Genomic DNA, 15,000 nt, shown 5'->3' with positions numbered 1-15,000 from the left:
GAGAAATTGTGCATATAGAAAACTCTAAAGAAAGAAAAAAAGGAGACCCATGCCATGATTTTCAAATCTTTTCTATTTAGTAGTCTAAGTTTCTCGATGAGGATAATTAATTCGGTCGTTGTGGTCGGACTCTATTATGGATTTCTGACTACATTCTCCATAGGTCCCTCTTAGATCTTCTTTCTCCAATCTTGGATTAGGGAAGAAGGAGATATTCGCGACTACTGGCGATTTCATTATGGGGCAGCTCATGATCTTCATATCGATCTATTATCCACCTCTGTATCTATTCTTTCTTAGCTAAACAGGTGGAAGATCTATCCAATTTGGTTATATTATATCATGGACTCGAAAAACGGATCTGAATTTGACTGAAATGCACGATCTTCACAGGTATCACTTTTCACGATACCTAAAAGGTGGAATAGCGATTTTCGAACCATTTCCTATAAGAGAATGGTTTCCATTACTTTGAGAAATGGATTCTTATATCAAACTATAGCTATTGCATTAAAGAAGAAAAGAAACTAATAGAAGTCGAAGACGCGGAATGATAGTGAATAGAGAGAAAGATTCTTCTGATTTTCTTGTTTCTATCTACTAGACGCCGTAGAGAATTGAGAATTTTCATGTCTTTCAATTCTCGTACTCGTAATTGGAAAGTTATGGAAGGAGACCCATCATTTTGCAATGAAAACAACATATAAAACTCTGGACAATTTCGAAATCAGGCCAAGCGTCTTAATACATATGCAAAAAAATTCATTATTGGCCCACCATTGATTAGAAGATTTAGCTTGTATGAATCGCTATTGGTTTGATACGAATAATGACAATCGTTTCAGTATGTTAAGGATACAGATGTATCCACAATTCATTTAGAGTTACTTAATAGTCTATTTCTTATACCATATCTCTATCCCGTGAAATTCTCGAGCCAAAAGATGGATGCATATGCTGTGTTTCATTTTGCTAAATGATATCAATTAAATGGTGTATCAATTCCATAAATTGCATATAGCAATAAATAAATCAGCAAAATTCTTTCTAATATTTTAGATAGAAGAAACATTTCTTCTATCTAAAATATTAGAAAGAATGTACCCTTCTATCCAAATCCAATTTGCATCGATAAAATAAATCCAAATTCCAGTAGTAGATGAATAATTGCAAATTTGTGTGTGTACGAGATTAGAATAACTTCAAAATAACTGACATAATTTTGTATTTTTCCTGATCAGAAAAATACATGAAAAAGAAAGGAGGTAGAAAAATTTTTGGATTTATGGTTAAAGAAGAAAAAGAAGAAAACAGGGGTTCTGTTGAATTTCAAGTATTCAGTTTCACCAATAAGATACGGAGACTTGCTTCACATTTGGAATTACACAAAAAAGATTTTTCATCGGAAAGAGGTCTACGAAGACTTTTGGGAAAACGTCGACGTTTGCTGGCTTATTTGGCAAAGAAAAATAGAGTACGTTATAAGAAATTAATCGGTCAGTTGAATATTCGGGAGCAGTAATTTAATCGTTCAAATTTTTTTCTTGTTTTATTATTTTTTTAGTAGTCTTATAGTAGTCTTAGATTTTTCATTTTGATGAGCCTCGCTTTGAGGAATTCATGGAATAATCCATTTTCATGGAATAATGAATTAAGGAAGAAAGGATATGAGTCTACCGCTTACAAGAAAAGATCTCATGATAGTCAATATGGGCCCTCAACACCCATCAATGCATGGTGTTCTTCGACTGATCGTTACTCTCGATGGTGAGGATGTTATTGATTGTGAACCCATATTAGGGTATTTACACAGAGGAATGGAAAAAATCGCGGAAAACCGAACTATTATACAATACTTACCTTATGTAACAAGGATATAGAGAGATTGTAGAAAGGGGATAGGATAGTTATTTTTGCAAGAGACTTGTTGTAAATTCCTTAACTTAAGAAAGAAAAAAGAATAAAAACACAGATACATAACATAAAAAAAAGAATAAATAAGACGAGATTCGACCTCCCCCTACATATTTAATTTCCTCTCCTATACAAAAACTAGCAAGACCCACTCCATTGGTAATTCCATCAATAACACCCTTATCAAAAAACTCCGTGAGTTCGGTTAACCCTCTTATACCGAGGGTAAAGACCCTAGTATAGAAAATATCTATATAACCACGATTATATGACCAACTGTATATATTTTTTTTTACTTGATCTAAAAATTCTTTTTTAGGATTTCCTTTGTAAAAAGAGTTTATTAAATCCAAATTCTGAAAAAAAGAATAAGCGGATCCATAGAAGATATATGCTATGAATAAACCAAAGATAGCTAGACTTACAGAAGAAATTGCATTAGTAATAAATTCATATGAATTTACAAAAGAATTAGAACTTAATTAGAACTTTCCTGGGTAAAGTTTATTGAGGGAGTTAACCACTTTGATAATATGGTTAACTCTGCTATTCCATTACCAATTCTCCATTATCAAAGAGAATTCCTATGAATCCAATGAACAAAGTGTAAAGTAGTAATATAAGAAGAGGAAATAACATAGTATTTCCCGTTTCATGCGGATAGGCAAAAGTTTTTTTAGCCCAAAAGACGTAGTAAAGGATCCTATCCTATTTCTTGTATTACCTTGAATTTTTGGTATATTTTGTGAAAAAAAAGAAACTCCACTCTTCGTTGTTGATAAAACGAAATCCCTATTCACTCCTTTGGGTATCCTTTTTCCCCATAAGGATATTGAATACAAGGAACTCTCTTTAGTGCTACTGTAATTTTGAAAATGAACACGCAAATACCCATCAAATGTAAGTAAATATATCCGAAACATATAAAAGGCAGTTAATCCTGCAGTAAAGGAGGCTATTATTCAAAAAAGGGCGAATACAACCAACTATTACTAAGGATTTCATCTTTGGACCAGAAGCAAGCAAGAGGTGGAATACCACAAAGAGAAAGTGTACCCCATAAAAAAGTAGTTCTTGTGATTGGAATGTATTTTCTTAAACCGCCCATAAGAACCATATTTTGACTTTTATCTGGTGAATATCCAACAAGAGGTTCCATTGAATGAATAACGGATCCGGATCCCAAGAACAATAAAGCTTTTGAATAAGCATGAGTGATCAAATGGAATAAAGCAGCTTGATAAGAACCTATACCTAGAGCTAACATCATATAACCCAATTGAGACATTGTAGATAGGCTAAGCTTCTTTTAATATCTCTCTGAGCAAGAGCTAAAGTAGCTCCTAAGAATAGTGTTATTGTACCTACTAAAGAAATAAAACTCATATCAAAGGTAAAGATATGAAAAGAGGAAGAAGTCGAGCTAGAAGAAAAATTCCCGCAGCAACCATAGTTGCTGCGTGTATAAGAGCCGAAATAGGAGTGGGCCCTTCCATAGCATCGGGTAACCATACGTGAAGAGGGAATTGTGCGGATTTCGCAACTGCACCAAGGAATAATAAAAAAGCACACAAAGTAGTAAGTAAAGAGTTAATTCCATTATTAGGAATCCAGTTATTAGCTATTTTGAACAAATCCCTAAACTCTAAACTACCTGTTATCCAAAAAAAAACCTAAAATTCCTAATAATAGACCAAAATCCCCTACACGATTAGTTACAAAAGCTTTTTGACAAGCACTCGCTGCGATTGGTCGTGTAAACCAAAAGCCTATCAATAAATAAGAACACATTCCACGAGTTCCCAAAAAAAATAAATTTGTATCAAATTGGAGCTAGTAACCAATCCCAACATGGAAGTATTGAAAAAACTTATATAAACAAAAAATCTCAAATATCCTTCATCGTGAGACATATAACCATCACTATAAATAAGAACCAGGATTCCTACAGTAGTAATTAGTATTAACATAATAGAAGTAAGTGGGTTCAATCAAGTATCCAAATTCTAAAGAAAAATCATTATTGACGGTCCAAGACCCATAGATATTGATAGATCGAACTTCCATTTATTTGTTGAATAGACAGTTGAACTGAGAATACCATAGCTATACTTAAGAGTAAAACACTAGGAAAAGCCCATATGCGACGAAGATTTTTTGTTGCTGTCGAATAAGAATAAGGCCAAATCCCATTGACATAATAACTGGAAGTGGGAGAAGAGGGATTACCCATGCATATTGATATGTATGTTCCTTAAGAAAGAAATTGCAATTTTACTTCAATTTTTACTTCAATTTTCTATAAAATTGTTTCCGATTCACCAAACCAATTCTTATCTCTTTCTGAAAGAATAAATAAAAAGAATAAGAAAAAATACTGAAATTCTTAATTTTTCCAAAATTTATCTCATTGAATAATTATAAATTAAGAATGGGTTTAGTTGGTTAAATTAAAAAAGTTAATAAAATAACTAGGTAACGAAGTTATTTTATTAACTAAATAAAGATATTTATAAAAATAAAAAAAAAAAAGTGGAATCATTTTACTTTCTATTCATAATTCATTTTTATATTTCTTTAAAACAAAGATGAAACAGCTCTCTTGTTCCATAATTAACTGATTGAGTGAATTCACAATGAAAACCTATGTTTATAAGAAATTATCGAATAGTCCTTACTTCATATAGAACTAAAATTCTAATGACTATAAATTACCTAAGTTTTAGAATGTCTTGTTTAAGAGACTCAGTATTTTTTGTTTTGATTGGAATTCCTTTCCTTTATGGAATACCATTCTGAACTTAATTAACTATTTTCATTTTCCCTTCTTTTTATCCCCCCGTCTTATCTTATATGGGGGATAGGCTTCCATACCATATATCTATATATGGAGTATACTTGATATATAAATAGATATAAATAGATTTAAATGGAGAAACCCTTCTATATATTCTATATTATTTAAAAAAAAGTATAAAATATATAAGAAAAAATGTTAAAAAATTCTTGTTGTCTTATCCGCATTAGACAAAATGAAGTAAAAAATAATTCAAAATTTAAGTATCTTTCAGTATCTAAGTATAAATACTAATAAAAAGAAGAAAGAAGGATTGATTTGCAGCAATAGATGTCTTTCACATACAACTAGAAAAAAGTAATTTCCTTTTTGAATGGCAGTTCCAAAAAACGTACTTCAATGTCAAAAAAGCGTATTCGTAAAATATTTGGAAGAAAAAGACTTATTTTTCCATAGTACAATCTTATTCTTTAGTAAAATCAAGAACATTTTCGAGCGGTAAGAGCATCCAAAACAAAGGGTTTTTCTGGGCAACAAACAAATAATAAGATTGTTGGAATAATATGAATTGACTTATCAAAAAAGAATTCCAATTATTTAATAATTTGGATTCTTCTTTGAATGTACTTTTATGTGTCGAATTACTCGGTACAATATTCTTAGAACAAAAAACCCCTCTTATCTTATATATACAAGAAAAAAAAGTTTTGTTTGGTATACTGTGTGCTAAGTATTCTTTTCCTATCAACTGAACTTTTCATAATTTTCCTAATAGAATCCTCATATTCTATAGGAAAATTATGAAAAGTGGAGTATTCTTACAATAGGACTTACAACTTCACCTATCTTCTCCAAATCATAAGGTTAGTAAATCTTATTAATAGAGCATAAAGACTTTCATTCTAGAAATTTTTTAAAAATCCAAAAAGCCTTTCTATTTATCCATTTTTATTTTAATTTCATCATTAAATAGAAACCCTTTTGGATTTTTTTCATTGTATTGAAAGAATTTTCAAAATGTAAAGGGGAAATTAATTAGAAAAAATTAGTTCTATAATTGCAAGTTAGAAAAAAGAAGTTCCAACTCTTTCAAGCAGTGTTTGTGTTTCTATTGGGCAAAGCAAGAGTTTATTGTAAAAAATAAAAAATGGAAACGATACTACCAAACGAAGTCTATTTTAATGAAAACTCTAATGTTCCTAAATTTTATGGACTTTCCCAATATCGACGATTCCCAAGATAATAGCTATTATTCTTTTAAGTTACCTATTATTTGAAGTTAGCCGCCATGGTGAAATTGGTAGACACGCTGCTCTTAGGAAGCAGTGCTCAAGCATCTCGGTTCGAATCCGTAGTGGCGGCATTCTTGAAAAAGAATACAATAGATTAGAAATCAATTCGAAATTTACAATTTTGTAATGGGACCTTCCCTTATGCTATTTGCAACTTTAGACACATATACTAACTCATATCTCTTTCTCAACGATTTCATTGTGATTACGATTCATTTTATAACCTTATTAGTTCGTGAACTTGGAGGATTACGCGATTCGTCAGAAAAAGGAATGATAGTTACTTTTTTCTCTATAACAGGATTCTTAGTTTCTCGTTGGCTTCCTCGGGACATTTTCCATTAAGTAATTTATATGAGTCATTGATCTTCCTTTCATGGGCCCTGTATATTCTTCATACCATTCCTAAAATACAGAACTCTAAAACTGATTTAAGCACAATAACTACGCCAAGTACTATTTTAACGCAAGGCTTTGCCACATCGGGTCTTTTAACTGAAATGCATCAATCCACGATACTAGTACCTGCTCTACAATCTCAGTGGTTAATGATGCATGTCAGTATGATGTTATTAAGCTATGCAACTCTTTTGTGCGGATCCTTATTATCTGCCGCTATTCTAATCATTAGATTTCGAAATAATTTCCATTTCTTTTCTAAAAAGAAAAAAAATGTTTTAAATAAAACATTTTTCTTTAGTGATATTAAATATTTTTATGCAAAAAGAAGTGCTTTAAAAAGAACCTCTGTCCCTTCATTTCCAAATTATTACAAATATCAATTAACGGAGCGTTTGGATTCTTGGAGTTATCGTGTCATTAGCCTAGGATTTACCCTTTTAACCGTAGGTATTCTTTGTGGAGCAGTATGGGCTAATGAGGCCTGGGGATCCTATTGGAATTGGGATCCTAAGGAAACTTGGGCATTTATTACTTGGACCATATTCGCAATTTAATTTACATAGTAGAACAAATCCAAATTGGAAGGGTACGAATTCTGCACTTATAGCTTTGATAGGATTTCTTATAATTTGGATTTGTTATTTTGGTATTAAATCTATTAGGAATAGGCTTACATAGTTATGGTTCGTTTACATTAACACCTAAATGATTACATAAAATAAAACCTTCATGAAATGAAGGTTTTTACTTTTATGTTTTATTTGAGAACCCCTTGAACGCCTTATCAAAGGGTTCTCAAAAATTCGAGATAGATCTAATTATACTTTTTTACTTATTTCTGCATTATATACTTTTTTACTTATTTCTGCATTAATAGAGCAGACGAGTAAAAAAAAGCAAACCTATTTAGGATAATAATTGGATAAGAGAGCCTCTACCCTGTCAACGGATAGGGAGAGACAAAATCTGGATAAATACCAATTCCTATTACTGGTAAAAAGATACAGATTAAAATAAAGAGTTTCTCGTGGTCCAGAATCCACAAAATTTGCGTTTGGAACATTAAATAGCTTGTATCCATAGAACATCTGGCTAACATAGATAATAAATAAATAGGAGTTAATATCATTCCAATTGCCATTACAAAAGTAATTAGTGTTTTTGGCATTAACAGAATTTTGGACTAGTAATTAGTCCAAAAATTACTAATTCTGCGACAAACCACTCATTCCTGGTAAGGCAAGAGAAGCCATTGAAAAGCTACTAAACATGGTAAAAATTTTAGGCATTGGGATAGATATTCCCCCCAGTTCTTCGAGATAAACAAGACGCATTCTATCAGAAGCGGTTCCTGCCAAGAAAAAAAGTGTAGCACCAATAAATCCATGGGATAATATTTGTAAAATAGCTCCATTGAGTCCAATGTTGGTTATGGAACCAATTCCTATAATTATGAAACCCATGTGAGATACAGAGGAATAAGCTATTCTTTTTTTGAAATTTCGTTGACCAGAGAAGTTGAAGCTGCATAGATTATTTGGATCGCTCCTATTATTACTAACCAGGGCGAAAATAGATAATGAGCATGAGGTAACAATTCCATGTTGATCCGAATCAATCCATATGCTCCCATCTTTAATAATATCCCGCTAAAAGCATACATGTACTATAATGTGCTTCCCCATGGGTATCTGGTAACCACGTATGTAGGGGTATAATCGGCAATTGACAGCATAAGCAATAAGGAAGCCAAAATATAAAAGTATTTCCAAGGTTGCAGGGTATGATTGATTAATTAATCTTTCCAAATCTAATCCTGGTTCGTTGGAACCATATAAGCCCATACCCAGAACTCCGATTAAGAAAAAAAATGGAACCGCCTGCAGTATACAAAATAAACCTTTGTAGCTGAATATAGACGCCTCTTCCCCCCCCACATGGATAAAAGTAAGTAAACAGGAATTAATTCTAACTCCCACATGAAAAAAAAAGTAAAAGGTCTCGCGAAGAAAATAATCCTATTTGACCACTATACATTGCGAGCATCAGGAAATAGAATAATCGCGAATTCGTGTAATGGCCAAGCTGCTAAAGTAGCTAAAGTAGTGATAAATCCTGTCAATAAAATAGATCCTAATGAAAGTCCATCGATTCCCAATCTCCAGTGGAAATCGAAGACATCTATCCATTTATAATCCTCCTTTAATTGGATTAAGGGATCCTCCAGTTGGAAATGATAACAGAACGCATAAGTCATTAGAAGGAATTCTAATAAACAAATAGATATAGTATACCACCTAACGACTTTGTTTCCCTTATGAGGTAAAAAGAAAATTAATGAACCTGCAAATATCGGCAAAACAACAAGTATTGTTAACCAAGGAAAATAACTCATGATAAAGTGATAAGACAAGATACGTTTTGACCAGAAAAGCCCGTGCTCGATTATTTCGAGCACAGCTTCATCGGTAAAGAGGAATCAGACGATTCGAGTGAAGTTTTTTGTAACGTATCAATAAGATAGAGCCATGCTACGTGTTGTTTCAGGCCCTAAATAAACGCGGACACTTAAAAAATCTGTCGGGCAGGCAGATTCACATCTCTTACAACCACACAATCTTCGGTTCTCGGCGCGGAAGCAATTTGCTTGGCTTTACATCCATCCAGGGTATCATTTCTAATACATCTGTTGGACAAGCTCGTACACATTGAGTGCATCCTATACATGTATCGTAAATTTTTACGGAATGTGACATTGGATCTATAAATTTTTCTTTTCAACATAAAATTTTTCGATCTGGTAAAAATGAAATTAGTACTATAATGAGTCATATGTATTGTAGACACCAGACGAAGCAATGGTTTATCCAACTTCAAAAAAAAAATCTATTTTTTAATCTGTTTGTGAGAAAGCGTGAAGAGAGCCAAGAGACTTTAATTTTGGATTTCAACAATAAATAAGAAATAAGAAAGAATTTTACGAATTGTACAGACGAATTCGAATTAGCCAATAAATTGGCTATCGTCTTTTCAATATAAATTATTGCAATATTCAAATTGCAATATCAATGAATTACAAATACAAAAATTCAATTTAAGTGAAAAAGAATACTATGCAATAATCTACTAAAAAAAATGGATATTCTCAAATAATACTAAGAAAATAGTATTGATTTCTATTTATTTTAATATGTGCGCCTTTGTTTAGAGATTCTATGTCTAATTATTCAAAAGTCTAATTATTCAATAAATTAGATTGATTGATACGAGTGATTTCCTATTACGATGGATGGAAGAAAGAATGGATAGTCCAATAGCGGCTTCAGCAGCTGCAAGGGCTATAACAAAAATTGCGAAAATATCTCCTTTTAATTGGCGACTATCAAATAGATCAGAAATGTTACGAGATTTAGATTAATTGAATTCAGTATAAGTTCAAGACATATTAGAGCTCTAACCATGTTTCGGCTTGTGATCAATCCATAGATACCAATCGAAAATAAATAGACACTCAAAAAAAGTACATGCTCAAACATCATTAACTAACTCCTTATCAATCTCGATTCATTTCAATATGAGGGCAAGAATTGAACCGATTCAATTAATTACAATAGAACAATTACACAACAAAAGAAAAAAAAAAAAAAAAAAAAGGAGGTATTTGTTGGCAGTAGATGGATTTTACTAAATCAAAATTGTGATTCTTTAGTTATTATTTTAGATTTGCAATTCTTATAATTTTGTACTTTTTCTAAGTTTTCTTATTGCCGAGCCATAGTAATTGCACCTATTAAAGAAACTAGAAGAATTATGAAATGAGTTCAAACGAAGATAAAAATCGGTTGCTAAATGAATTCCAATTTGTTGAACATTATTTATGAGACCCTGTTCTACTATTTGGTTTGATCTTGTAGTCCAAAGAATTCCATACCACGACGTATCTGGGATAGTAGTCATTAGTGAAAAAACAATAGTTATACAAAGCGATGAAGTGAACCCATCTCCAATAGTCCAATAATTCTTATCTTTAGACCATTCTGAGCCATTTACGAACATTACAGCGAATATGATCAAGACATTTATGGCTCCCACATAAATAAGAAGTTGTGCGACAGCTACAAAGTAGGAATTTAATAAAAAATAGAATAAGGATATACAAACAAGAACTAATCCCAGCGAAAAGGCAGAATAAATGGGGTGGTAAGTAATACTACTCCTAGACCCCCTAGTAGAAGAACAAATGCCCCCAAATAGCATAAGAATCTCATGTATTGGTCCAGGTAATCCATTATGGATAAAAAGAAATTAATAGTATAAAATTTTTCATGAACTGACTAAAACTAAAGGATTCAAGGAAGGAAAAAAGGATTAGGGTATTTTTTTGTGTATAAACTTATAGTATAAATTATATTATATCACGAAAATCTAGTCTGATTTAAAATAGAAATAATTTCCAATAAGCAGTAGTTTTTCGTTTTTCTTTATAGTTTAATTTTAAAGTTTAATAAAGAATTATTAGATTTTTATAACAGAAAGACAAAATCAAAGTTTAGTAATCAGTAATCGTTCTTGAATTCGAAGATTTTTCTTTGTTTATTTTACTTTCAGACGAATTCCTAATTGTTTGAATTGTGTAATCTCCCATTATGGAGATTGGTAACCGACTTAAAGCAATTTGATTGTAATTCAATTCATGACGATCATAGGTAGAAAGTTCATATTCTTCAGTCATTGATAAACAGCTTGTTGGACAGTACTCAACACAATTGCCACAAATATAACAAACTCGAAATCAATACTATAATTAAGCAATTGTTTTCTTTTAATATCCTTTTCAAATCTCCAATCCACAACGGTAAATCTATCGGACATACGCGAACACATACTTCACAAGCAATACATTTATCAAATTCAAAGTGGATTCGCCCTCGGAAACGCTCTGGTGTAATTGATTTTTCATAAGGTAGTGAATCGTTATAGGTAAACGATTTGTGTGGGATAAGGTAGTTATGAAACTTTGACCTATGTACCTTGTAGCACGTATTGTTTGTTGACCATAACTCATGAACCCAGTTACCCATAGGGAACATATTCATTCTAAATATCTATGAAAAAGATATGTTTCTTTCTCTTGTTTGAGAGAGCTTTTGTGTTGAAAATATTCTTACTATTATTGTATTATCTTATTTATAGTGAAACAAGTTGAGAAGAGGTTGTTAATAAGAGATTGCCCAGGGAAATAGGTAAAAGAAATTTCCATCCAAGATTTAATAACTGATCCATTCTCATCCTCGGTAAAGTCCATCTTATGTGATAGAAATGAAGAGAAAATAATAAGCTTTAGGTTAATGTAATAAATATACCCATTGTCATTTCCAAAATTCCAACTGCTTTATTCATTTGGAAAAAAATCAAAAAGGATATATAGGGAATAGATAAATTCCACCCGCCCAAGTAGAGAACTGTTACAATAAAGAAGAAACTAATAAATTTAGGTAAGAACAAGATAAAATAAACCATATTTGATACCGGAATATTCAGTTTGGTAACCTGCTACTAATTCTTCCCGCTTCTGGTAAATCAAAGGGTAATCTTTCACATTCTGCCAAAGAAGAAATTAAAAAAACCAGAAACCTATAGGCTGACGCCAAATATTCCATCCAAAAAAACCGTATTTTGACTGTGCTTCAACTATATCAACTGTACTTGAACTGTTAGATATCATAGTCGGTGATAACATCACAGTTCCCACCGCTATTTCAAAACCGTACATGAAACCTTAGCTTCATACGGCTTCTCCTATGATCAGAAAAGGAAAGGACTGTTTTGTTCCTAGCCCCGGGGGCGTAGAATAGAATTAGATAAAAGTAAAATAGATTTGAAAGTCCTAAATTAGACCAAAGGAATTCCGTCTGCTAGAATAAGAAAAAGCGCTTCGAATTGATCTCATCCTTTATAATATAATGAAAATTTTTCTTTGTTCAGTAATAACTTAATCTTGGAATAAAACACTTGTTACTTGTTATAGGAATTCAATTAATAAATGGAAAGAGTTGGGTATTAGTTCATGAGCAATTCTGCATGAATATGGATAGAGGAAGGAAATAATGAAAATTTTTTCTAGTGCACTCCATATCTTTTTTACTATTCTTCTTTCCCCAGGGAGGGGGTATTTAAAAAGAAAAAATGGATAAGGGTTAATTCGTTCTTGATAGCCATTTCCTTAACAAGTGAATGGGAACATACTCTGGATCGGATCCGAAGAAAGTACTACTTGATAATTTCTACAAATTGCAAGTCCTTATTATGATTCCTTTATGGGCAAAAATCTCTAATGTTTTAGATTTTCCATTACTAATCCTTTATGTACTTTAGTGTTCCTATCCCTTCACTAACTTTGGTGGATTCTTCTTATGGATTATTAAGTATAGTAATAACTAGGAGTATTCTAGTAATGGAATTCCATATCGTGAATCCTTTATTCTTGGCCGCTTCAAGATATGATGACTAATTAAAAAATATCAACCTTGGGATAAAGAGTTTACACTGCTTATGTTTACTTCCACTTTTTTCTTGTACGTAGGAAATGAGATTTTTTCTTTTTACTACAAATTTATAAGCTGTTTTGTTTCACTCATATAGCTATCTAGTTTAACTTACCAACCCAAATACTAAATAAGAAAAGGAATATAAATAGTTAATGGATTTTATAGGAAAAAAGATCTATTTTAACGAATCACACGTAGAGATATTGCTAGCACACAAAAAGTTAATGGTATTTCATAACTAATGGATTGAGCAGCAGCTCGTAGACCGCCTGAAAAAGAATATTTATTATTTGAGCTATATCCTGCCATAAGAAGACCAATAGGAGCTATACTTGAAATGGCAATCCATAAAAAAACACCATACTAAGATCGGCTAAAACAAAATGATATCCCAAAGGGATAACTAAAAAACTTAATAAAACTGATATGACTGCTATAGAGGGTCCAATGCTAAATAAAGAATATCTCCTCGGGATGGCAGAATATCTTCTTTAAAAAGTAGCTTAGTCCCATCTGCTATAGCTTGAAGCAGGCCCAGGGGGCCAGCATATTCAGGACCAATACGTTGTTGTATCGACGCAGATATTTCTCTTTCTAACCACACAATTACGAGTACCTCTATTGTTATTCCCAAAAGGAGGGTCAAAAATGGGTAGAATCGATATCAGTCCATAGACTTCTTTTAATAATTCCAATTTCGAAAAAGAATTGATAGTTTCTACCTCTACCCTATCTTATTATCATTTCAACGATCAACTTCCCCCATAATGATATCTATACTACCTATATCGTCATGATATCAGCCAATTTCATTTTTTTAACTAGCTGAGGAAGAATTTGCAAATTAATAAACCCGGGTGGACGGATTTTCCATCTCCAGGGGAAAAGCATCATCTCCTACTAGATAAATCCTAATTCACCTTTTGGGGCTTCTACTCTTACATAAAGCTCTTGTCTTGACAATTCAAATTGGGCGAAGGTTTTTACCAAGAAATTTATACTCAAAATCATTCCATTCAGAATTATTTTCTTTCTTAAAGCGTCGGACTTCTAAATTTTCATAAGGTCCTCCAGGAATTTTTTCTACAGCTTGTTGAATTATTTGATGGATTCCCTCATTTCACCAATTCGTACTAAATAGCGAGCTAACGAATCCCCTTCTTTTTGCCATTGGACTTTCCAATCAATTGGTTGTAAGACTCATAAGGATCTACTTTACGAAGATCCATTGTATTCCAGAAGCTCGTAACATCGGTCCCGATAAGCCCCAATTTACTGCTTCTTCTCGCTAATAAAACCTACTCCTTCAACTCGCTCTAAAAAAATGGATTCTGTGTAATAAGTTGTTGATATTCAACAACTCCGCGTAAAAAATAATCACAGAAATCTAAACATTTATCGATCCATCCATAAGGTAGATCGGCGGCTACTCCTCCGATGCGAAAGTAATTGTGCATCATTCGCATACCTGTAGCAGCTTCAAATAGATCATATATTAATTCTCTCTCTCTAAAAATATAGAAAAAAGGAGTCTGTGCGCCGAGATCCGCCATAAAAGGTCCAAGCCATAGCAAGTGAGAAGCTATCCGGCTTAATTCTAACATAATTACCCTAATATAGCTGGCTCTTTGTGGTATTTGAATATTCTCCAAGAATTCTGGTGCATTTACTGTTATTGCTTCTGTAAACATAGTAGCTAAATAATCCCCCCTTGTTACATAAGGTAAGTATTGTATAATAGTTCGGTTTCTCGCGATTTTTTCATTCCTCTGTGTAAATACCCTAATATGGGTTCACAATCAATAACATCCTCACCATCGAGAGTAACGATCAGTCGAAGAACACCATGCATTGATGGGTGTTGAGGGCCCATATTGACTATCATGAGATCTTTTTCTGGTAAGCGGTAGACTCATATCCTTTCTTCCTTAATTCATTATTCCATGAAAATGGATTATTCCATGAATTCCTCAAAGCGAGGCTCATCAAATGAAAAATCTAAGACTACTATAAGACTACTAAAAATAAAATAACAAGAAAAAAATTT

The sequence above is a fragment of the Triticum urartu genome, unplaced genomic scaffold (genome assembly GCF_056163025.1).
Source record: "Triticum urartu cultivar PI428250 unplaced genomic scaffold, HENAU_Tu73 scaffold1, whole genome shotgun sequence".
Classification (NCBI taxonomy): Eukaryota; Viridiplantae; Streptophyta; class Magnoliopsida; order Poales; family Poaceae; genus Triticum; species Triticum urartu.
Note: the sequence above shows the minus strand (reverse complement) of the source record.